General features: G+C 37.5%; 1 protein-coding gene and 1 long non-coding RNA gene across 3 annotated transcripts in view; both read left to right on the top strand.

The window, feature by feature from the left end:
• Positions 1-22,958, top strand: part of PPP3CA (protein phosphatase 3 catalytic subunit alpha) — a 331,871-nt gene that overhangs the window by 53,057 nt on the left and 255,856 nt on the right. The gene's annotated exons all lie outside the window — the stretch shown is intronic.
• On the top strand, positions 4,871-20,078 carry LOC117064199. The gene is made up of 3 exons (XR_004429320.1): positions 4,871-11,557; positions 13,826-13,924; positions 18,581-20,078. It is a non-coding gene; the product is annotated as an uncharacterized LOC117064199 (long non-coding RNA).

The following is a 22,958-nucleotide window of genomic DNA, read 5'->3' as shown; positions in this document are numbered from 1 at the left end:
ATTACCCCCTTTTATAAGGTTGGTAATTCTTAACAAAGTTAGGAAATTCCTTTTGCGCTACCATTTAGGAACATGTTTAAAATGCACATATATTAATTCTAAGGTTAAACAGTCAATGTGACTCTCCTCTTGACACATTTTGCTTGAAAGACATGTAATATTCCTTTAGAAAAAACAACAACAACAACTCCAGCTTGTTTTCAAATCTGTTACAATAGAAAGCACAGAAGGAAACATTCTTGAGGTCTTACAGTTCCAAAGAAGTTTATCTAAAGTTCATAGCTTGTTGGGTCTGGTCCATTGGAACAAAATATCTCACTCTCTAGTGTTAAACTTGCAGAATGAGTGATTTTCTTTTTAAACTTTTTACACTTTCCTCTGGGATTCCAAACCCATTCTGAAGAGGAATCATAGGAGGGAATGGAAACATCTTTAAATTATGACAGTAGGTAATGCCTATATGGCAAAAAGTTATTTGTAAGTTTGCTAATTATCTGGTTAAATTTATTAATGTTGACAGCTAAAAGCTGTAATTTAAATCCCAGAAAGAAAAGTTTGAAGCAAAATAATAATACCAAAGAATTGCCAATTCTCCATTTTGTTTCATTCTGTCTAGATGTGGTCTTAAATCATGGAGTCTAAGATTTTGAATGACAGTTTCCAGTTTTCCAAAAAGAAGTTTAAGAAAATTTTATTTAGAATTTCTTCATAGTCTTAGAACATGTATGTGCTAATTTTGGAGGTTTTCAACTTGTGTAAGCTTTATGTACAAAATAGAAAATAGATGCCCATTTCGATAAAACTCATTTGCCCAACTATTCATAAAGGTGTTGAAGCCACTAAAATATGAGTGACTATACTTTCAGACCAAGTATACCAGTAGCCCTTTTTCTTAAGTAATTGCCTATTGATACCATAGCTTTACCTTGTGTATAAAGATTACTTTAATAGACATTTTGTATTTTGAGACCCATAACTATTTGAATTATTTTAATGTTTTTTTTTTTTTAGTGGTTCTCGGTGCAGGAAGCGGGTGGGTTTGGCAATATCTCTAGTCATTTTTCATTGCTACAACCAGCGAGAGAGTGCTGGTATCTAGTGAGTAAAAACCAGAGATACTGCCAAACATCCTACAATGCATAGAACTTCCCCCACAACAAAGAATTATCAAGCCCAAAGTGTAAGTAATGCTGAGGCTGAAACCCTGTCCCAGATGGAAGGAACCTTATTTTTCTCCTCTTTGCCATATATATTTTTTTAATCATTAAAATTCATAAAGCATACTCTTAGAATATATTAATATTAGAGACAAATACGGGCCTTAATAATATAAATGATTACATTAGGTACATGTAGGGCATGAAATTATAACATCTACTTGATACATGGTTATACAATTATAATACTGAAGTACCCCAAGGATAACAAATAAATAGAAATTTGTTAAAACTTCATGTGTGTCATAGAGTTACGTATTGCTGGAGCTGGAAGGAGCCTAATTGGATGGTACCTAATTGGGTTGATGTGTTCATGAGCTTCAGTGCTTCAGAATTATTTGACGAGATACCTAGTTCAAAGACAAATGCTTGGAGTCCCACGTTAATACTGGATTATGAAGGTGCAAGGTCCAAGAGTACTTTTTATAAACTCACTCATTTTGGGTAACTACAAATATAAGTGATTCTTATTATATAGGTGGTTCTTATGACCTCAGCCATCATCTCCATTCCACTTCTTCTGAGATCTGCTGTTCTATCTGTATTACATGAAGGCTTGATGATGTTGACATTCCTCCGTTACCATTGTTAGTGAACTAAAAAAGCGGATCATTGTTTCTTCCTTATTGCTTTGATAAGATTGCTTTTTAAATGTTGAAATACTGGTTTTCCTATCTTGATACATTCATTCTCCTTACATAATGCCTCCTGGCTGTCTTCTGCCAGGCCCAGTCCTAGTGTCTGAGGATATGGATATTGTCTCTGCCCTCTTGAAGCAAAAGAGAGAGGAAAATAAAATAAGCTAACACAGTAAAAGCAAAGCTGTAGGAGTCTTAACAAATGGAACAAAATATTGAACTACAAGTGGCCTAGCAATCACGTGGTTCAGCTGAGACCCAAGAAGTTGAAGTGACTTGCCCAAGTTTACCTAATTACATGGCTGTGGTGGAGGTGAAAGGAGGGTGTGGGGCTCTGGATGTCTCTTCTCACACTTCACACTAGAAGACATGCAGGTGGGGAACAGGAGCATCTTCTACGTGTGGAAAAATGTGAGGGACTGGCCCATATGTGTTATAAGACAAGTTGATACCACTGTCAAGCCTAGTGGAGGTAAGGGAAGTTGTGGGCCATTCCAAAGACATTTGTTCACTCCACCCTTCATACTCTCATTGGAGTAGGTAAACATCAAAGAGAAGTGACCAACATTTCTTCCTTTCTTAGGAAGACACAACCATGACTGGGCTGGTTGGTATTCTTTTAAAGTCTGAAGAATCAAGAGTTCTTGAGCATGTCTTCTTCCCTGTCCTGGCCTCTAGACAGTCAGTGGCTGCCCAAGATGTGTTACGGAAAAGTGAAGCATGGGAAGGCAGAAAAGGGAGGATAATATTATTACCTGTGATTGAACAAGCAGGTAAAGGAGGATAACACAAAGGGTAGGAGGATTCTAGTGGAGAAAAGGGAAGCATATGTTTTCTATGCTGCTTTCCCTTTCCTGCTGTGAACTTCAGAATGCATTTGCCCACTGACCACATTGTGAGTGTGGATTACGATTCTAGGCCAGCTTCCCAGACCCTACTTTACCAGTCATGCATTCTCTGACCATAACACTAATAGTACAGTAGTATCGAAATTTTAATTTAACATTTTGAAACGGTGAGATTTGTATAGGATGGTTAGCAAGTTGGTTTATGAAGCTTAGCCTGTAAATGACCACATAGGTTTGGAAATAGAAAATAATTTACATTATGTGATCTAATACATAAGATTGTCATGTGGAAAAACAATACAAAGTAGACTGAATGTTCACCATATGAGAAAAACACTTTTTTCCCTTTTGAATCACATTAGCTTTTAAGAATCCTCAAAACTTTTTCAGGAACATGCTATGTCCATCCCAGCCCCTTGTTTTTTGGTTAATTGTTGTTTACCATATCTTAAGGACCAAAAGCTGTACTTAGTTCCACTTAGTTTGTCTGTCTTTTAAATTTATTTTTCTAAATCGAGAAGAGCCTGATTAAGGAGTTCTGTGGCAATAGAAAAATCTCTCTTTAATTCATTGCCAAAGCATAGAGGCTTCTGTATATAGTATTTAAAAGTAAAGCTCTAAAGTAATTGTTTCCTTGGATCCTAAAAGGACTCGTGTTAGTGAAAGCAAAGCAGGACTTATTTTGACCCACAGAGAAGAGCTGATTTAGAGGCCACGTGGTGATGCCGTGGGAGAGGCGCATGTACTGCTGGTTTAGGAAGAGCTCTTCTGATAAGCTCTCAGCTGTTACAACAGATAAGAGAAAACTGATAGTTGCAGAAAGCAATGAAATTTAACTAAGACTACAGTTAAACAGCATCTATGATTCTTTTCAAATGTTTGAGTACAAGACACCCATATTTTAATTTAATAAGCAATTACTGGAGACTTACTGTGTATGATATGCTAGAAATGTTAGAAGCTCTAAAAGAATGATAGGACAGAGTTCTGCCCTTAAAGACCTTATAACTTTTTAGGGAAGAGCCAAGTCCTACTATAGGGGCTGTGTGTGTTTCTGTGTATGTGTGTATGTGTTTGTTTGTTTTTTGAGACAAGGTCTCACTCTGTTGCCCAAGCTGGGGGTGCAGTGGCATGATCATGGGCTCACTGCAGCCTCAAACTCCCCAGGCTCAGGTGATCTTCCCACTTCAGTCTCTTGAATAGCTGAGACTACAGGAGTACATCACCATGCCTGGTTAATTTTTTATTTTATTTTTGTAGAGACAGGGTTTTGCCACGTTGCCCAGGCTAGTCTCAAACCCATGGGCTCAAGCAAGCTGCCTCAGCCTCCTGAAGTGTTAGGATTACAGGTGTGAGCCACTGTGACTGGCCCGTGTATGTTATAGGACAAGTTGATACCACCATCAAGCCTAGTGGAGGTAAGGGAAGTTGTGGGCCATTCCAAAGACATTTGTTTACTCCACCATTCACACTCTCATTGTCTCCTATGTATCACTCTGTCCAAGTAATCAGCCTGCATTTGCTATTACAGATATTCATTCAAGTATTTTCCTTCCTTTTTGAAATGTCCTTGAGAACAAGGACGTTGCCTTATTAGTCTTAGTCTCAGTGTTTGTCAGTGTCTGCTAAACATTTGTTAGAGTTAATGATTGAGTGAATAATACATGGATTAATTCGTGAATGCTTTGTGAAAGCAATGGAGATATGGATGTGGATTGGTAGAGTGGAGGACCTTCCCCTAATTGAGGCTTGGAGTGGAGGGTAGAGGAAGTATTCCAGAGCTGGAACAAGGACATAGTGATGAACATGCCTGTTGGGAAGGCAATCCTCATTACATAATAAATTAGAATCCATGCCAATACAGACTCCTTAGGTCATAGGAAACCTAGCTCAGAGTGGATTAAATAACATCGCACAGCAATTCTGACTTTTTTTTTTTTTTTTTTTTTTTGTTGAGACGGAGTCTCGCTCTGTTGCCCAGGCTGGAGTGCAGTGGCCAGATCTCAGCTCACTGCAAGCTCCGCCTCCCGGGTTTACGCCATTCTCCTGCCTCAGCCTCCCGAGTAGCTGGGACTACAGGCGCCCGCCACCTCGCCCGGCTAGTTTTTTGTATTTTTAGTAGAGATGGGGTTTCACCGTGTTAGCCAGGATGGTCTCGATCTCCTGACCTCGTGATCCGCCCGTCTCGGCCTCCCAAAGTGCTGGGATTACAGGCTTGAGTCACCGCGCCCGGCCAATTCTGACTTTTTTCAAATGAGGAATTGGCCCCTAAGATAATTCCTATTTGTGAAAGCAAAGCAGGAAATTGTTTTCACCCACATAGAAGAACTAATTTAGTTGATTTAGAGGTTCTAATTATGCCAAGTAACTGAATAGCCTAGTTAAAGGGCAAAACATCAGGTACAGTTTGCAGCAGACAATCAAATAATGTAAACAATCATGGTTATTTTGCTCTCTTAGGTTCTGCCTTTCCTACATTGTGCTTTCCTACTTACAATGGCTTTGTTCTTAAGTAGCAAAATGATTATAGTAGCTCCAAGCCTTGCCTGTTCACAACACCAAAATACAGTGGTGCTTGCTAGCTCCAATGTCTTGTGTATCTGAATGACTCTGATTTTATTTGCATACCTCAAAACCAATCACTGTATCCAGGGAGTTGGGATATGTCAGTCTGGCCCCATCCCATGAGGTGGTATTCACTGATTGCCTCCAAGCCCTCTCGTAGGTGCTGGAGATGACGTTTAAGTTTCGACCACATACCTCTACCCTCACTCTGGCACTCCCTGTGTTCCTTCCTTGTTTTATTTTTCTCAATAGCATTAACTACCTTCTAACATACTATTTGACTCTTATAGTGAGTTGTCTGTCTCTCCTTGTTGGAATGTAAGCTTCATGAGGGTGTATGCATTTTTGCATTTTGATCGCTGCTGCATCCTCTGTGCAGCATATGTAGGGACTCTAAATATTTGTTTACGTGAATGAAAAAATAAAGAAACAAGATTCTTACTTTGTTAGGCTTATATTCTCATGTATTTGTATTATTTAAGCAAGGAAATATTTATATTAATTAAGCAAGAAAATACCAGTTACTGATAAGTGTTGTTAAAAATAAAACATGGTGATAGGAAAGCAAATGTGAAGGGTGGTTTAATGTGGATGGCAATTCCACCTCAGTTGTTGGGCCGTTAACAGGAGAGGAATGGGTGGTGACCAAAGGAAATTCCTGGGACTGCACCGGAGAAAGTCTGACTGGAGATAGAGGTAACAGAAATGATCTGTCTTATAGAATGCATCTTATGACTTAATCAAACTAGAAACACAGTTATATCCTTTAAAGAAATTACTATTTTCAAGATTTTTGCTAGCTGCTTCTTGGCAAGTTTTGTGAACTTTCATTGGCTTTTAACTTTATGTCATTCATGTCTTAAAACTGTAGATCACTTTTGTCTTGCGAGGTACAATGTTGGTGTTGCACAGTCTTCATGACGTGCATGTGGGTGGTACATTTCTGATGTCAGGCTGGCTTCCTTCCTAACACTTCCTTGCACCATTCCAGCAGCACCATCTTAGGTCATGTAAGCCCATTTTATTGTTAGTCTTAAACATCTGACACACACACACACACACACACACAGACATTTTGGGATTATAGTGATGTTGTTAAATTGAATGTATAACTGGAATCAAGTGACATTTGAATGAGACAGATTCACAGAAGTCATAGGCTCATACTCGAGGGCTGGGAGAAAATGTAAAATGAAAGATAAGTTTCAAAAAAACTCATATATACATATGTATAAAAAGAATCTATGAAAATGTATACACTAAATTATATATGTTTGTATGTAAGAGACTGGATTTACCATCTTTGACTCATTAACTCACCTGAGAATTAATCATGAAATGATTAAATTCAGAAAGGGAGCTTTATTACATGAAGTTGCTCATTGCAGGTTTCACTGCAAAATGAGGAAGACAATTGGAAACATCGGAAAGTGTCCAAAAAGAGAATAGTGGAAATCATAATAGTCTACCCCAAGTGAGGGAGATTGTATGCTAAGCCCGTTCTATAAGAAGGCAGGTATAAATAAATAAGCAAGTGAATAAATAGGTTACTAATTTGTGGAATACTATGGAATTCTTAATGATTTCACAAATATGTGGAACATGTGGAGATGTTATGAGCTGCCAAGTGGAAGTGCAGAATGCAAAACTATAAGCAAACCATGATTATACCTATATGCATATATGTAATCTGATATATAGATATGAAGGAAATGTGCAAAATAAAATACGTATTTTAGCTATAGAGTTATTTTTGTTGTAACTTCTCTTTTTGTATATTTTAATGTAGATATACATAGTTTTAGTGAAATTGGCATTACATTTATAATGGGTTTATAAAAGATAGCAGACCAGTGTCATTTTTCTTTTTTTTAAATTGAAACCAGCAAGTAAGAGCTTGTTTTTTTTCCTCCTACGCAGTTGGAGAGTGACAGATATTGTTGATGACCCTCACTTTCAGGATTTCCGTCTTGCAGCCAAGTTGGGAGGAAATGTTTCAAATCAAAAAGAGGAAGGATGAAGGGACTCAAGGCACTTCATTTTGTGCATGCCTGTGTGTATGTGTGTGTGTGTTTTCTAGTGGGTTAACACATTGCCTCAGCTTGGATTATTTCTATCCTCAGAACGGCATATAAACATTTTTTGGGGGGAAAAAAGCTAAAATATTTATACAGCTGCTTCCTTTATTTTTTTTTTAAATACACAGATAATATTTTTACTACCTCAGGAACATCATCATGTCTTTGTAACTAGCATACTAAGCTTTATTTCTCCTTTTGGTAGCACTATTTTGTTATTAATCCCTTCCGCCCTTCCCCCTTCCCTTCTCCCCCTTTACCTCTTATCCCCTCCTTCCACTGCTCCCCTCCCCTTGCCCCTCCCTTCTCCCTTCTCCTCCCCTCTCCTTTCCTTCTTTTAAAAATTATCTGTTAATTTGTTTGAACGTAGGGTGCCTGAAAATTCAGATAACTTGAGAGTAATTAATTAATTCCACATTAGTAATCCCAATGAGTTTGTAATGACAGCCTTGCAATTTTTGGGGGGTAGGTAACCATTAATTTTGCCTCAGTAAAATAAATGGCCTTTATGTATAAGCTAAGACTTGTAAAAAAGTAGATTAATGTCCTTCACCTGTGACTCTACAACACCAATTCATTCACTTTGGTTTTTCAGCCAGACATCTGGCCATTTTAGTGATTTATTGGCTTAACTGATTAATTTGGTAGAGGTGGTTAATTTTATAGCGCCTTCAGGTATAGCCTTAAGTTTCTATCACTAAGAGGGGATGGCAATCTAACCTGTTGGCCTTAGGATGTGCTTTGCCTTCCCTGGATTCCTCAGACTCCTATTTTTATATCACATTCTACTTTGGTTGCTGGCATGACTTTAAGCTGGCAGGGCAAAGGGCTTTCTTGAAGGTGACTGTCTCCTCAACCTGTCTGACTTAAATGGTTGGGTCAAGGAAGGAAAAAAATGGTATGATGCAGCAGGAACTGGGTTGTTGAAAACTATTTTATTTGCATTTCTTGAGTTTGCACAGAACTTAAGTTACCAGCCTTTGATTAGCAATGTAAATTTAAAGTTTGTCTTGGGCAAACTTACTGAAAAGTTCTTTAGGCACTTTCTTCACATCAATTAAAAAAAAAAAAAAGAGATTAATAGAATACTAGCTACTCTGTTTCCTTTTAAATGCCATATGATCCATATACCTTGGAAGGCAGAGAAATAATTTTGTCCTTGTGTTAATTGAAATAGTGAGCGTCTTTCTTGTCCTGGCTGTAGATGACAGTGGGTCCTTTAAGCAGAGGACTTGGTGCTCTTGAATGGAGCAGAAGACAGGCTGCTGCTCAGGGTGTCTGAACTTCACACTCACATGCCTGGAGTTGGACTGCGTTATCTAAGGAAATTAACATGTGTTGCCACTGTTTTGATCAGAGGCTTGTGTTTCTATGCTGAATATTTTCAAAACAAGCATTTTGTCAAGGAGTAAAAGTCAACATCAGTTCTCTCTAAAGGCTTTTAATTTCTATTTCTTTTGGCGACGCACTCTAAATGTATACATTAAAAGGATTATATAAAAATGAGTGTGACTTTTTAAGTTGTGTTTCTAATGCTTAAGTATGTATAATTAAAGTAATCAAAAATGTAAGATGGTGGCCAATTCAAAAATTTTAAGCTTTGCTAAAACAAAGTAAATTAGCCAAGCTATTTCTGCTAATAGCTATTTTTATTTTTTTTTTGGTCTGTCAGTGACTGGGTTTCAGAAATGAAATACAGATTTGAGAATGACCTTATTATTTAATCTTTAAACGTTAAAAATTTAGTAAACATAGCCTCACATTACTGTTTATTTTAAGAGAAAAGATATATTAATATTACACACATACTTTTTTTTTTCCTGTTGTGCAATCTAAAACCTGCTGGAAAGAATATATATGCTTTCCATCAAAAAAAGTTAACAACTTTTAAAATCCTACAGGTTCAAGTCTCAGCTGTCGAAAACTGATCCTGGGCTGCTGCAGCTAATGTACTTTCTTGTGAGAGGCTGAACTCTGTCACAGATGACAGCCGACCCACTTACTCAGACCTTGATAAAGGACCAGGCTTCTTTTATAGGCCTTCAGATTTTCCCATGGTCTGTCATGACCAGCTATGGATGCTGAAGCTGAATTTCTTATACTTAATTTTTTGTAGCATTTGTGTCAACTATCAGTTTTGGAGGAATGGTTAAAATTCGGACACAGTGGCCTGTGAGAGTATTTTGAGTTCCATTTTGAAATGAAGGGTAGTAGATGCTATGGGTTTGGTCATAGAGCCCCTTAAAGTGTCTAAGACAGGTTTTGTTTTTTAATTAGTCGTTTGAATTTTATTAACATAATTAACTTCATAACTTCCATTTGTGAGATTCCAAGATTTTTCTACCTTCTTGGTAACTTTTCAGTGAAGTAGATGTTTCCAGGTGCAAAACTTTATGACCTAAATAATTTGTAATCCTTTCCATAGTATATGCAAGTATTTTAAAGGAGTCAGGTGTCTTAACAAAAGCCACCCAAGATTGTGGTTGGCATTTGTGTTTATTTGCCTTAACATACATATATATTGACTTTAGCATATTTTCTCTAAAGCAGGGGGTCCCCTGGGCCTCCGACCTGTAGCAGTCTGTGGCCTGTTAGGAACCTGACCACACAGGAGGTGAGTGGTGGGCCAGTGAACATTACTGCCTGAGCTCCTCTGCCTTTTGTCAGATCAGCAGTGACATTACATTCTCGTAGGAGAACAAACCCTATCGTGGACTGCACATGTGAGGGATCTAAGTTGGATGCTTCTTATGAGAATCTAACTAATGCCTGATGATCTGAGGTGAAACAGTTTCATCCTGAAACCATCCGTCCACCCCTGCCTGGTACATGAAAAAATTGTCTTCCACGAATCTGGTCCCTGGCACCAAAACAGTTAGGGACCACTGCTCTAAAGTATATGTGATATTTCAATGCAATTTAGGTGTAGGAGTTTATGCTGTTTTTGCCTTTTTGTTTTCATTGTGTAAATTATCAGCCAAAACTTTTGTTGAACGACTGCAAAGTCTTGGTCTGTGTTCCCTGGACCGGCTTTGTGGCGATTCACACTGGTATTGATTAATGGCATGATTCATAGCAGCGGGCATTGGTAAGTTCAAGAACTCCCCTTGTTGACTTTGTGGGTCATCCTTGACCCTTTTGGGAGAGGTGTTTCTCTGAGACAGGAGTAGCCAACATCCATATGTATTAGAACACACACACACACACACACACACACACACACACACACACATACACACACTGGCATTTGAAAGGGAAGGGAGAGGAATTAGTGTCAATTAATTCTTTTAAATGAAATATATATCATTGCTTCAGATGACTTGGGATACTGGTTTGTGTGATGTGATATAAGAAGAGGGAACTCTTTAAGCCATACAAAAACTAGATCTTAAGTGATTTGATATGTGCAGGGGTTATAAATCTTATACTCCATTTATTTACAAATTAGTCATATTAGATGTAAATCTATTCAGCAGGGAAAGCATAAGCAATTTATCTTTAATGGAAAGGATGGTTGGGAGGCCATAATCTCCTTTCTACTACTTCATAAGATATGATTAAGGGAAAGCAAATGAAATATAATAATTATTTAAACATAATCCTTTATGTCAAAATTAATATTGCATGAATTTTGAATTTTATATTTACCTGAAAGAAACCTGTAAAATCTCTGTGCTGTGGGACATTGCAGATTTTAGTACAGTGAGGTGTGAAACAATAGTACAGGTAGAGGGTTAGGGTCCTTGTCTCCCGTTAGTATTTGGGTTTGTGTTTGTGTGGTTTTCTTGCTGTTGTTAGAAACAATACGTTTCTTCAGAAGATGCCAAAAGAACTTGCTTTAGCAAGTTGACATCTATTGATGAACAAGTATGACATTTTAATCCGCATATTTTAAATGATGTTTGGTTACTATTTATTTAAAAGCAACTGAATAAAAACATCTTCAGCTATCCAGATTCCAGTCTGTACAGATGACTAATCATGTGGAAGATTTGAACATAAAGGTTCTAGTGAAAAATAAAAATTAAAACAAAAAAATGTAGTTGCTCCCAGATTAGAAAGTACAGAATGTTTTCTGTGCCTTTTAGATATGGGTAACTATGACATTGAAAACAATGGTAACCATGGCAAATGCACCTTACAAAATAAATAAGTGGGGGGGAAAGACATGGGGGTGAGGAGTAGGAAGGAGTTGGTGTAGTAACAGCTTGGTGAGTAAATAAATATTTAAACTCCATGCTTTGTTACTTGTGTAGTCATAAGATTTGCAGAGTTATGTTTTATATTACATTTTTAGTTGGTATCTTGTTTATTTTGTGTTAAATAATCTGTTAAGCCAAATTTAAGTACTATTCAGAAACAAAAGCAAGTTACAAGCTTTGTGAGTGTTAATGTCTTCGTATGTAAAAAAAACCCAGGATATTGCATTAGATATATCCTAAGGTTTTTCCAAGCTCTTAAATTCCATGATTCTGTGACCCAGGAGGTGTCCGGGAGTCCTGTGAGTAAACTTTTAAGTTTTGAAGTAACATTAACTCCAAGACTTGAAACCCTTGAAATTGCCCAGAAATCCTATACAAGATTTTCAGAAAGTTACCATTATACTTCCTGATTACGCTTATGGATACAAATATAAAGCAAACAAAAAACAAAGACACATGAAACAAACCCTGATCCTAGCAGTTTAAGAAAAGAGGAAATTTCTTAGAAGGTTCTGGGGGATCATTGTCCAGTAGAACTTTCTGTGATGAGGAAAATGTTTAGAGAATCCGAGCTATCCAGCATAGTAGTCAATAGTCATATGGGACTATTTAGCACTTGAAATATGTCTGGTTCAGCTACAAGACTGGATTTTACATTTTATTTAGTTCTAATTAATTTAAATGTAAACTTTTAGGATTTAAAGGAATCCTGGGAGTAACTGAAACATCAGTCTTGCAAAGAGTAGGAAGAAACCAGGGTGGCCGTAGGGACTAAGGACTGCTTTTGAAGCAGTAGTGGTGGGTTCTTCAGAGTCATACCATGACTTAGTTATTAGTGGTACCCAACCTGGATTTATCAGATAACAATGGCATCTTCCAGGGAGAGAAAATCTGATTGTCTTTACATGGGTTTGGTGTCTACCCTTCTAATCAATCAACTGTAGATTGGGTTGCAGAATGGTTGTGTACATGCCGGAGTGCTGACAGTTCCCAGGGAAGGAGGAAGTGGAGCCAGGCAGCAGTCTTAAGAGTGGTTTGCCACATTACTTAAGAGAAATATGTTTTTCTCTGCAAGTGCTGATTTTTCTAACTTTAAAATACTCTTATTTTGTTAATTTACTTGTATTGCACCTGACTGATTTACCTTTTTTATTGCTAATTTAAAATAATACCAGTCTATGTTGAGTAAGATTTTACTAACCTGAGAGACTAATGATTTATAACATTGTGTAGAAGGAAATCAAAGAATATTATAGCCAAAAGCAACAATATGAGCCATGCTGGACAATGCTCTTTTTTTTACAGAGAATATTGATACCAAGGCTTAGATGTTTTGCTATTTCAAGTTACAGAATTATTTGCCACATTAGGGGTAGATACTTACTTTAATCTGAACCTATGTTGTTAACCAGCTACATGTTAAAACCAAGTGTTTGAAAACCATCTTTTTGAAATTTGATGCTTTCCTGTAAATTATTATTTTCCTGTCAAGTGTTAATACTAATAATTTGTGAGAACACTGAGTCGTGCAGGTTTTGATTTTCAAGGGTTTTTTGTTTTGTTTTACATTTTTAAAGCACAAAGAAAGAGCTTTGAGAATGTGTTAATTGTGTTATGTGAACCTGTAAAATTAACCTAATATAAATGACGAATTAATGGGTGCAGCACACCAACATGGCGCATGTATACATATGTAACAAACCTGCATGTTGCACACATGTACCCTAGAACTTAAAGTATAATAAAAAATTAACTCTTATTATTTAATACATTTGAACCAGATAATACTTGACCCAGATAAGTGAAGGATAGATAGAAAGGAAAAGCATTCACTTAAAATGATTGCTTATTTTATCAGTTAGATTTCAAATTAGAGTTGGATGAGCTGTTTTAAAAGTCCATGCTAAATGTGTTGTGGACTGCCCCGGAAACAGGTTTTCCTCCTCTGTGTAAATCAGCCATGTTTCTGTGGTGTGAGGTGGGTGGGAGCCTTGCTTTACTTCCTGCATCTCAGCAGGCTCAGGAAGGGAAGCTTGCTAGGTGTTAAAGCACCCACATGCATTATGTTAAATTAATTCTACCCCAGTCTTTGGACATCTATTGACAATAGTATCATTTGGGTTGCAAAATCAACAAGTTAATAGACCAAGGAAGAAATGGGGAAGAACCCAGAATGAGTGTGAGTCAGTCACTACCTTGACACGGGAAGGCAGGACTAGAAGCCCTGAGATTGGTCAGATCCAAAGAATATGCTGACTGCACTGTCATTTAAAACAGGCCACTGGGAATTCGGGACCTGATTGTCCATGTCTTACCAACTTAAAGCAGTCTTCTGGGAAGAGGTCTGGACCTGTATCTAACATGAATTCTAGTGAGGTCTGTCCATCACATTTCACTCATCTAATCTCCTTTGTCATTATTCTGGTTTTCATAGATAGGATAGAAAAACTGTAGATTTTTTTTTTCTGTTGCCACTTAGCTCTTGGCTGCAGGGGCCTCTAGGTGGGTGTGAAGTGGTTATCAAGACTTTGTTAAAAACACTTCTCCTCAAAATTGGCCTTAGCTGTTAAGCCAGATTTAAAATGATTTTGGTAGTGGATTATCTAAGCTCATATAGAATAACTGTAAGTCACTTTCAAACTTGCCATAGATGAGAAGATAATATATTCTCATTCTCTGGACTAGCTTTTCCCAGGAAAAGGTCTGGGGTGGAGGGATATCAAATATCAATTTTTATAGATACGGAAAGCTCCATGAATGTGCACTTATAGGCTCCCTGAGGTCTAATTGAATGCATATTGAATGCGAATTCTTCTGTTTTCCTCCCCAGGTTTGTCATTTGGGAACTAGTACAGGAAGTTGATTAATTTAGGAAGGATGCTTTTTTCACTATGTAAAATTAAAGTGAAATTATGGAAGAACCTAGTTTGTTTTCTTACTTGAGTTGGATGCTGTTTAACCACTTATTACATTTGATTGACTTACTTGAGTTGGATGCTGAATGTTTAACCACTTTCTCATTACATTTGATTTACTTAAAAACCATCTGTATCATAACCTAAATAACTTAAAAATTTCAGAAAGTTGTGGCAAATTTTTTGAGACATTCTCATTCATAGCCAACTCAGTTATATTAATTTTTTATACAAATCAATTATACTGTAATCCATACACATTAAATTTCACTTAAACCAAAGAAGAACCAAGGCTTCTTTACTGGATCTCACCCCGTTACCTATTTAAGAGCATTGCCCCAGCAAGTCCTCTTTTCTGCATCAGCATTTTCTACTGTTTGTTGGATCGTACTCATTAGCAGAAGATGCCGTAGTTTTTACTGTCTTGAAATAATAAACCTTCTCATGAGCCCATGTTCTTATCCAGCTACTGCTGCACTTCTCTTCAGATCAAAACTCTCCAAGAGTTATCTGCGTTCACTGTCTCAAATTGCTCCTCTCCTGTTCTTCCTTGAACCCTCTCCAAAGCTTTTCCTCCTTCACTGCTTCAGAGCCTGCTTTTGTCAAAGTCTCCAATAACTTCAGTGTTGTCAAGTCTAATAGCAGGCTCATCTGATTGACTTAACATAGCATTTAACACAACTGATCACACTGTCTCTCCCGGAACACATTCTTCTCTGGAGTACTTGGACATCACATGCCCTTGGTTCTCCTCCTGCATCATAGGCTGTTCACTCTCAGTCATGTTTTTTCCCCCTATTTCTTCATTTCTTCATCCTCTAACCATTTAACCATTGGATGCCCCCTTCTCTTGTCTATATAATGCACTTGTGAAGTGAGCTCAAGCGTTCTTCTTTCATGTATGACACTGATGGTTTCCAGTTTTTTTTTTTTTTTGAGACGGAGTCTGGCTCTGTCACCCAGGCTGGAGTGCAGTGAGGTGATCTTAACTCACTGCAACCTCTGCCTCCTGGGTTCAAGTGATTCTCCAGCTTCAGCCTCCCAAGTAGCTGGAACTACAGGTGCATGCCACCACACCTGGCTAATTTTTGTATTTTTAGTAGAGATGGGACTTCGTCATGTTGGCCAGGCTGGTCCCAAACTCCTGACCTCAGGTGATCCACCCGCCTCAGCCTCCTACAGTGCTGGGATTACAGGCACAAGCCACCGCGCCCGGTTCGTTTCCAGTTTTTTATCTACAGTTTGAATCTTTCCTCAGTGCCTCTAATCTCATATATACAAATACCTGCTTAACACTTCACTTGTCTGTCTAAATTAACTTGTCCACATTCAGACTCTTGCTTTTCCTTGTTCTTTCTGACCAGTAACAGTGGCCTTCTTGATATTTATTTAAAAAAGAAAACAGATTCACAGCTCAAGGCCTTTATATTTGCTATTACCTCTGTTTGCCATGCTTTTCTCCCAGATACCCACATGGCTTATCTCCCCACCTCCTCAAATATCACCATTCTCAATCCAGCTACTGTTTCTTCTTAATTTTCTCTCTAATGCTTATTTGACATGCCGTACATTTGTCTGTTTAGTGCTTTACATTCCAAGAATATATGCTGTAAGAGGGCAGTGACTTGTCCATTTTATTCACGAATGTATTCTCATTTCTTACTATAGTGCCTGGTCCATAGTAAGTGCTCAATTAATATACATTGAGGTAAAAGACTACATGAATATTACTACTATGATGATGTTATAGTTGATTTCAGTTCCAGGAACTGAAAATGTGAAGTGCTTCAGTCAATTTCTCCTTTGAAACTTCACTTTAGATAACTTACTTCTTTAGGGAGAACAGCAGCCCCTTATTCTTAAAGGAAGATTGCCATTCTGTGCCTTTTTCTTCTGCAGCCGTCTCTGAGCAAATTGCTCATTCTAGCTTCTTCTTGGAATGAGTCTCTTCTCTGAGCTTCTCTTGGCTCTTTCCTCTTTCAGCTTGGCTTCTGTTCACGGAGCTTAGTTCTGCTTCCTGACCTCACAGAGCTTGCCCTTTTTATAGTAAAAAGCCTGTGGTGATGTCATTGGCTCAGCTGGTTTCAATCAGGCTGCTCAGTTGAAGCTGGTGAATGACTCTGCAAGTTATCTTTTGGAGGGCTATACTTATTCTGATACAAAATACGCAGTTATATACAGCATTAACCATTTAGCAATTATCCCATGCGAATGAGTCATGGGAATGCTTTTTCCCACTCTTGACTAACGGAAATTCTAATCGATCATTGGCTGCCCCACAAGCACAGCAGAGTCAGGTATCTGATGTTGGTCAGCTGCTTACTGGCTCTTACTCTGCTTCTACTCCTCTAGGACCTCCTGCAGCCTTTCTCTTGCCTGTTACTTTATTCTGCTTTCTAAATGTCCTTCCTTAGATCCTTGATTAAGCTACCCCAAACTCATTTCTCACCTTGAACCTCTGCCTTATTGTTACTCATCCATTTGCTGCTCTTGGATCACACTTTTTTTTTTTTTTTAACCTTGCCATTTGTAAAATGTAATTGAATTCTGTGTGTGGCTACTCTTTCTTTTTGAATTATAGACCTTCATCTTTACTATTAATCCTGTAACAATTGCTATTTTTGATTTTTTTTCAATGAGAAGGTGATTGGTTTGTGATTTATTTTTGGTAATTTTATGCTTCTAAGTCTGATGCAAGACATTTTAATTATATTTTTTAGTTTGGAAGAGAAAGGCTTTATTGGGAAATTGCTCGGTTTTCATAAAGCATATCTGTCATATTTAAAAATGGGCCTGCATAGAATATAGTGTGTATGAAAAGTAGTGGCTACAGAATACTTGTAGTTAAAGCTCAGAAAGCTTTGATAGCCAGTGGCGCAAAGGGGGCCAGATGTCCACGGGGGTGATTGTTTAAAGGGATGGTAGAGGGGTAGGGAAAATGTAAAGTGAATGTGTAGAATGAAGGGGTGCTTATGACCAGGGTGAACTTCTAATTTATTGTCTAAATCAGGATGCTTTGAAGATGAAAGTTGTAACAGACATAAGCTGGGGCTGCCCACGCACACCCTACCTGTATATAACATTGCCAACACACCTCAGAATTATGGGTAGGTCTGGTTGGCCTTCATGTTCAGTTGTTTTTTCAGGACGCAATGAAGCTAATATTCCCCCTCTGTTGTATCAACAATCTGCTTTAGAGCAGAGCAAGAGTCTCAGGAAATACAGTTTAAGAGCTCCAAGGTCAATATGGGGAGGTCTCTTTCTGAGCAGCAGCTCTTTCTAAGCCACTGCACGTGGGAAGATGGTAGAGGGAGTGATGAGGAGGGAATCAGGTATCTTTAGGGCAGTTAATGGACCTAATTCTGAGGGTTAGAGAGGGGCAAAATTTGGGGTAATGGGCTAATAGCAGAGGACTGACAAATGACAGGTAGACTAAGCAATCTTTAAATAAAATTGAATATATTTTAAAGACATGCTTACCTCATAAGCTTATAATTAAACTGAATATGGCAAAGTAACTGCAGTGTTAAGTTTATTTCATAACATTAAATTTAAAAGTCATAGTTAAAATAACTGTTCTTAATTTTTTTTTGTACTAATGGCTTTTAAAATTTCGTTTTTTATGTTTGTTGCCAGAATTAAGAAGTGACCCTTTCTCTATATAAAGCAAATGGAGTTTTATATGCTAGATGCAATGTTGTGAACTGGGAAAAATACCTGGTTTTATGTAGGTTTTAAGAAAAATCAGGACTGATCCTAGCAAGATTAGGAAGGGGATTTATAAGACTATAATATAGTCACTCTCTTAGTGTTATGACTTACTGCTTTCGTTTTCATGGAAATTTCTCCTGAAGAACATTGTGAATCCCTGGTGTAGACAGAATTCTGAACACTCTTAGACCACTGACAAAGTAGAAAACCCTGTTTGCAGCTGACAGGGTCTGTGATTTTCCCATAGTAGGTACTTAATAAATATTGTTGACTTGATTTGGCTTAGGTTTGTCCCTGGAAAATGAAAAAGCCAATGTACATTTATAGATTGATGTAAATTTTGGTGAGCATTTTTGCCAGGCTATGTACATTTAGAGAAATAATGGCTGATATTTTTGTCTGACAGGAATTGCAGGCATGCGTGAGTTGAATATGCAAGATGGACCTCTGTGGAGACAAGAACCATTGGAAACTTTTGCATACCAGTATCTAAATATTCATAAGTAAATGCAAATAGAGAAGCAATTTCTGTCAAATTAGGACATTTAAACAAATCAAGTGTTAACTTTGTTATTAAATTTTAAAAATGCATTTTTTGATATTTACCTAAATGAATTGGAAATGTAGGTTTACACAAAAACCCATGCACAAATGTCCACAGCAGCTTTATTTTTAATTTCCAAATAACTAAGATGTCTTTCAATAAGTGAATGGATAGATAAACTGTGGTACATCCATATGATGAGGTATTATTCAGAGATATAAAGAAATGAAGTATCAAGCCACATAGAAATGGAGAAAACTTAGATGTCAGTTGCTAAATGAAAGAAGTGAATTTGAAAAGGCTGTGTATGATTCCATCTATGTGATATTATGGAAAAGGCAAAAATATGGTGACAGTGAAAAGGCCAGTGAATCCCGGGGTGAGTGGGTAGATCTGGGGAGCAAGAGGGATGAATAGGTGGAGCACAGGGGACTTTTAGGACCTGAAAATATCCTGTATCATACCATAATGCTGGATAGATGTCATTATACATTTGTTGAAATCTGTAGAATGTATAACACAAAGAATGAACCTCAATATAAACCGTGGGCTTTAGTTAATAATAACGTATCAATGCTGGCTCAGCAATTTCAGCAAATATACCATACTAATGCAAGATGTTAATAATAGGCGAAACTGTGTGGGAGGTAAAGGGGTAAATGGGAACTCTGTACTTACCATTCGGTATTTTTCCTCTAAATCTGAAACTGTTCTAAACAGCATATTTTATTTTAATATGGTAAACCTGCAAGGGCAAACCCTGCTTCCTGTACATAGTGGATGTCTGATAAATACATGGTACATGAATGCATGATGGGATGAGTGAAGAAATGAATTGGGTGATAATGTATGTGAAAGTACCATGTAAACAAATGCCTTACAAATGGTGGGGGGGGGGGGGGAAGCTAGTAAGAAAAAAATGGAAAACAAATCATGAAAAACATTCATTGTAAAACTTTGAGAAGGCATAAGAGGAATTTGAACTAAAGACTGAAACTATTTTTAAACTGTTTAATTTTCAGAAAACAATAATTAGTATAGTTTTTATTAAATAAGTAGTTGATACCTATGCTTTCAGAGTCTGTGAATTAGAGACACCCTCTTGACACAAATTACTTCTCATATTAATTTGGTTTTGTTTTAGAGGCTTCAGGTCAGACGTTTCAGAGGGGGCCCTTCTCTAAAGGTGTTTTTTGTTTCCTTCATTGCTTAATATGGGCAGGTTTCTGCAATCTTGATACAAAACCTTGATTAGGCCAGGATTGGTGATTCAAACCTGTAATCCTAGTGCTTTGGGAAGCTGAGGCAGGAGGATTGCTTGATGCCCGGAGTTCGGGACCAGCCTGGGCAACATAGTCAAATCTTATCTGTACAAAAAAATTAGAAAAATTAGCTGGGCGTGGTGGTGCACCTTTAGTCTCAGCTATGCGGGAGGCTGAGGCAGGAGAATTTCTTGGGCTCTCGAGTTCCAGGCTGCAGTGAACTGTGATTTTCACAGTACTCCAGTCTGGGCAACAGAGCTGGACCCTGTCTCAAAAAAACAAAAACAAACAAAAAACAAAGAAAACACACACAGAAAACAAAAAGCGAAAAAACATCACCACCCCAAAACAAACAAAAAAGATGTAAATGTGACCTTGCACATAACAAGCTTCCAGCCAAGAAGATTGAAAAGCAATTAAAACAAATAGAGGAATAGGTAGACTATCATTTGCTTAGTATTTTATAATTTTGAGTCTTTGGTCTGAAGAAAATGTGACCTTTGTTAAGTTTTCAATAAATGAATGACCTTGATTCTTTAGTTTTATCTTCAGTAATGTTAAACGTGCAAGTATGTTGAAGTTATTTGTTGTTTTTCTGATAAGCCTTGTGTATTTGAAAACAATTGGGAATGATTTCTGTTAGGTAGTAGTATAATTTTCCTAGCCTTATATCTTGTATGCAATGCTCTCAAGGAACATGGGTGGGACAAGGTTATAATACTGGCGACTGTGTTTCCTAAGGATTTGACATGAAAGAAAGTATAACTTTCCATAGGCGATTACAGATAAGAACATAGTACTGTGAGAGTACATAGGAAAGGTGCTTACCTGCAGCCCTGAGGATCAGTGAAGGTGCTTTATGAGAAGTGACAAGTGAACCAGGACCTGAGATATGGGTGGCAGTTAACCAAATAAGTTAGTGAGAGAAGGGATGTGAAAGTAAAGGAATAGTCATTACAGAAGCTTGGAGTCAGGGCTGCAGAGAGTTTAGAGATCAGAAAGATGTTCTTCGTGGCCAGAATATATACCGTTAAGTATGAGGTTTATGAGGAAATAATGAGGCTAATGAGGAAGTAGGGTCAGTGAAAGACTTTCAGCCATGTTAAATAATTAACTTGTGGAGCCCAGTCACTGAAAATGATTCAGTTTCATTTTTGAACTTTTGAACATTTTGTGATTAATAAAAAAGACATCAATTATTGCTTATTAAAGGCTTTCAATGCTATTATTCACACAGTTTATCTGTGAATTGTTTTATTGCTTAAAATGTCTTGGATTATAAGAAGGCACCTGTTAGGTTTGTACTGATCTAAATGTAATTTCACTTTAGCTTGATTATTGCTATTTATGAAATTAAACATTAAATGAGTTACATATACTACATTTGTGGGAAGGAAGGCTTTCTTTAAAGGCAGAATAAACTCCCAAAGATTTTACTAATGTGGACAACATGTCTTTTTTTTTTCCTACAGAAATGAAAAAAATATGTAATCCATGATTTTCATACCATAATACGGTACATAGAAGAAAATATTTTTGTAAAAAAGAACGGGAGTATTTGTGAACTCTGGAAGAATCTCATGTTGAAGAAGAAATTGTGAAATCAGAATGTAGTGTGGGTTTAGTATTTTCTGTACAGAATATTTTTGCCCTGTATTATTAAATAATTCACAGATCTTTGATCTGATTAATTGAAATAAAATAATTGAAGATTTGTTAATTTTGGATGTTATAGCCAATTAACAGCTGATAACAATTAGTATCCTTCAATACTAATTGAGTAAAGACTCAAAATAATTTGAGACGTGAACATATTTTTTCATCTATGTTATGTTCTCCTTTAATGTATTTATTTTTGAGACGGAGTCTTACTCTGTCGCCTACGCTGGAGTGCAGTGGCACAATCTCGCGATCTCGGCTCCCTATAACCTCTGCCTTCTGGGTTCAAGCGATTCTCCCGCCTCAGCTTACCGAGTAGCTGGGATTACAGGCACCCGCCATCATGTCCAGCTATTGTTGGTATTTTTGTAGAGACGGGGCTTCACCATGTTGGCCAGGCTGGTCTTGAACTCCTGACCTCAGGTGATCACCCGCCTTGGTCGCCCAAAGTGCTGGGATTACAGTCATGAGCCACCATACCTGGCCAACCTTTAATCTACTCTATGCTGTTTAAAGAGTTATTCTGCAGTTTCTTTGTATAAAGGTTTTTTTTTCAGATGTCTATTTTTTTTTTTTTGCTTAAATCAATTTTAAAGTTTAAGTTAAATGTGGCCAATTGCTATTGCTTCTTGGCCCAAGATGTTTTCTTTTTTCATCATTTTATTTTTATTTGCAGTGTTGATGATTTTATTTTAATTCTGTAGAGAAGGTGTCACTCTTGGCCATTTTTGCTTAAGTAGTTCTTTTATTCTACTCTTTTGTTCATTCTGACCTTAGAGGGTTTATGTATATTGAAGCTTATTTTTGAAAAGTGGAGAAATAAAACTACTCATGCTTGGGATTCAGTTTCTTAAGTGTGAACTGTCTTCATAAAATGTAATTTTAAAGGCCAGGCGTGGTGGCTCACGCCTGTAATCCCAGCACTTTTGGAGGCCTAGGTGGGCAGATCACAAGGTCAGGAGTTCGAGACCAGCCTGGCCAATTTGGTGAAATCCCGTCTCTACTAATAATGCCAAAATTAGCTGAGCATGGTGGCGCGTGCTTATAGTCCCAGCTACTCGGGAGGCTGAGGCAGGGGAATCACTTGAACCCGGGAGGCGGAGGTTGCAGTGAGCCAAGATCGTGCTACTGCACGATCACTCCATCACCCAGGCTGCATAGGCACTCTGTCCAGCCTGGCGACAGAGCAAGACTCCATCTCAAAGAATCTTTTATTAAAAATAGAATCTCAGAATGAAAATGTGTTACCTCTTTAAGAGTAATAGAAACCATTTGGTACAGGTATTGGGAAGTTACAAAAAGATTCTTGACTTAGAAAC

This window comes from Trachypithecus francoisi, unplaced genomic scaffold (assembly GCF_009764315.1).
Source record: "Trachypithecus francoisi isolate TF-2019V2 unplaced genomic scaffold, Tfra_2.0 Contig01566, whole genome shotgun sequence".
Classification (NCBI taxonomy): domain Eukaryota; kingdom Metazoa; phylum Chordata; class Mammalia; order Primates; family Cercopithecidae; genus Trachypithecus; species Trachypithecus francoisi.
This window is presented reverse-complemented; position numbering and strand designations above follow the sequence as displayed.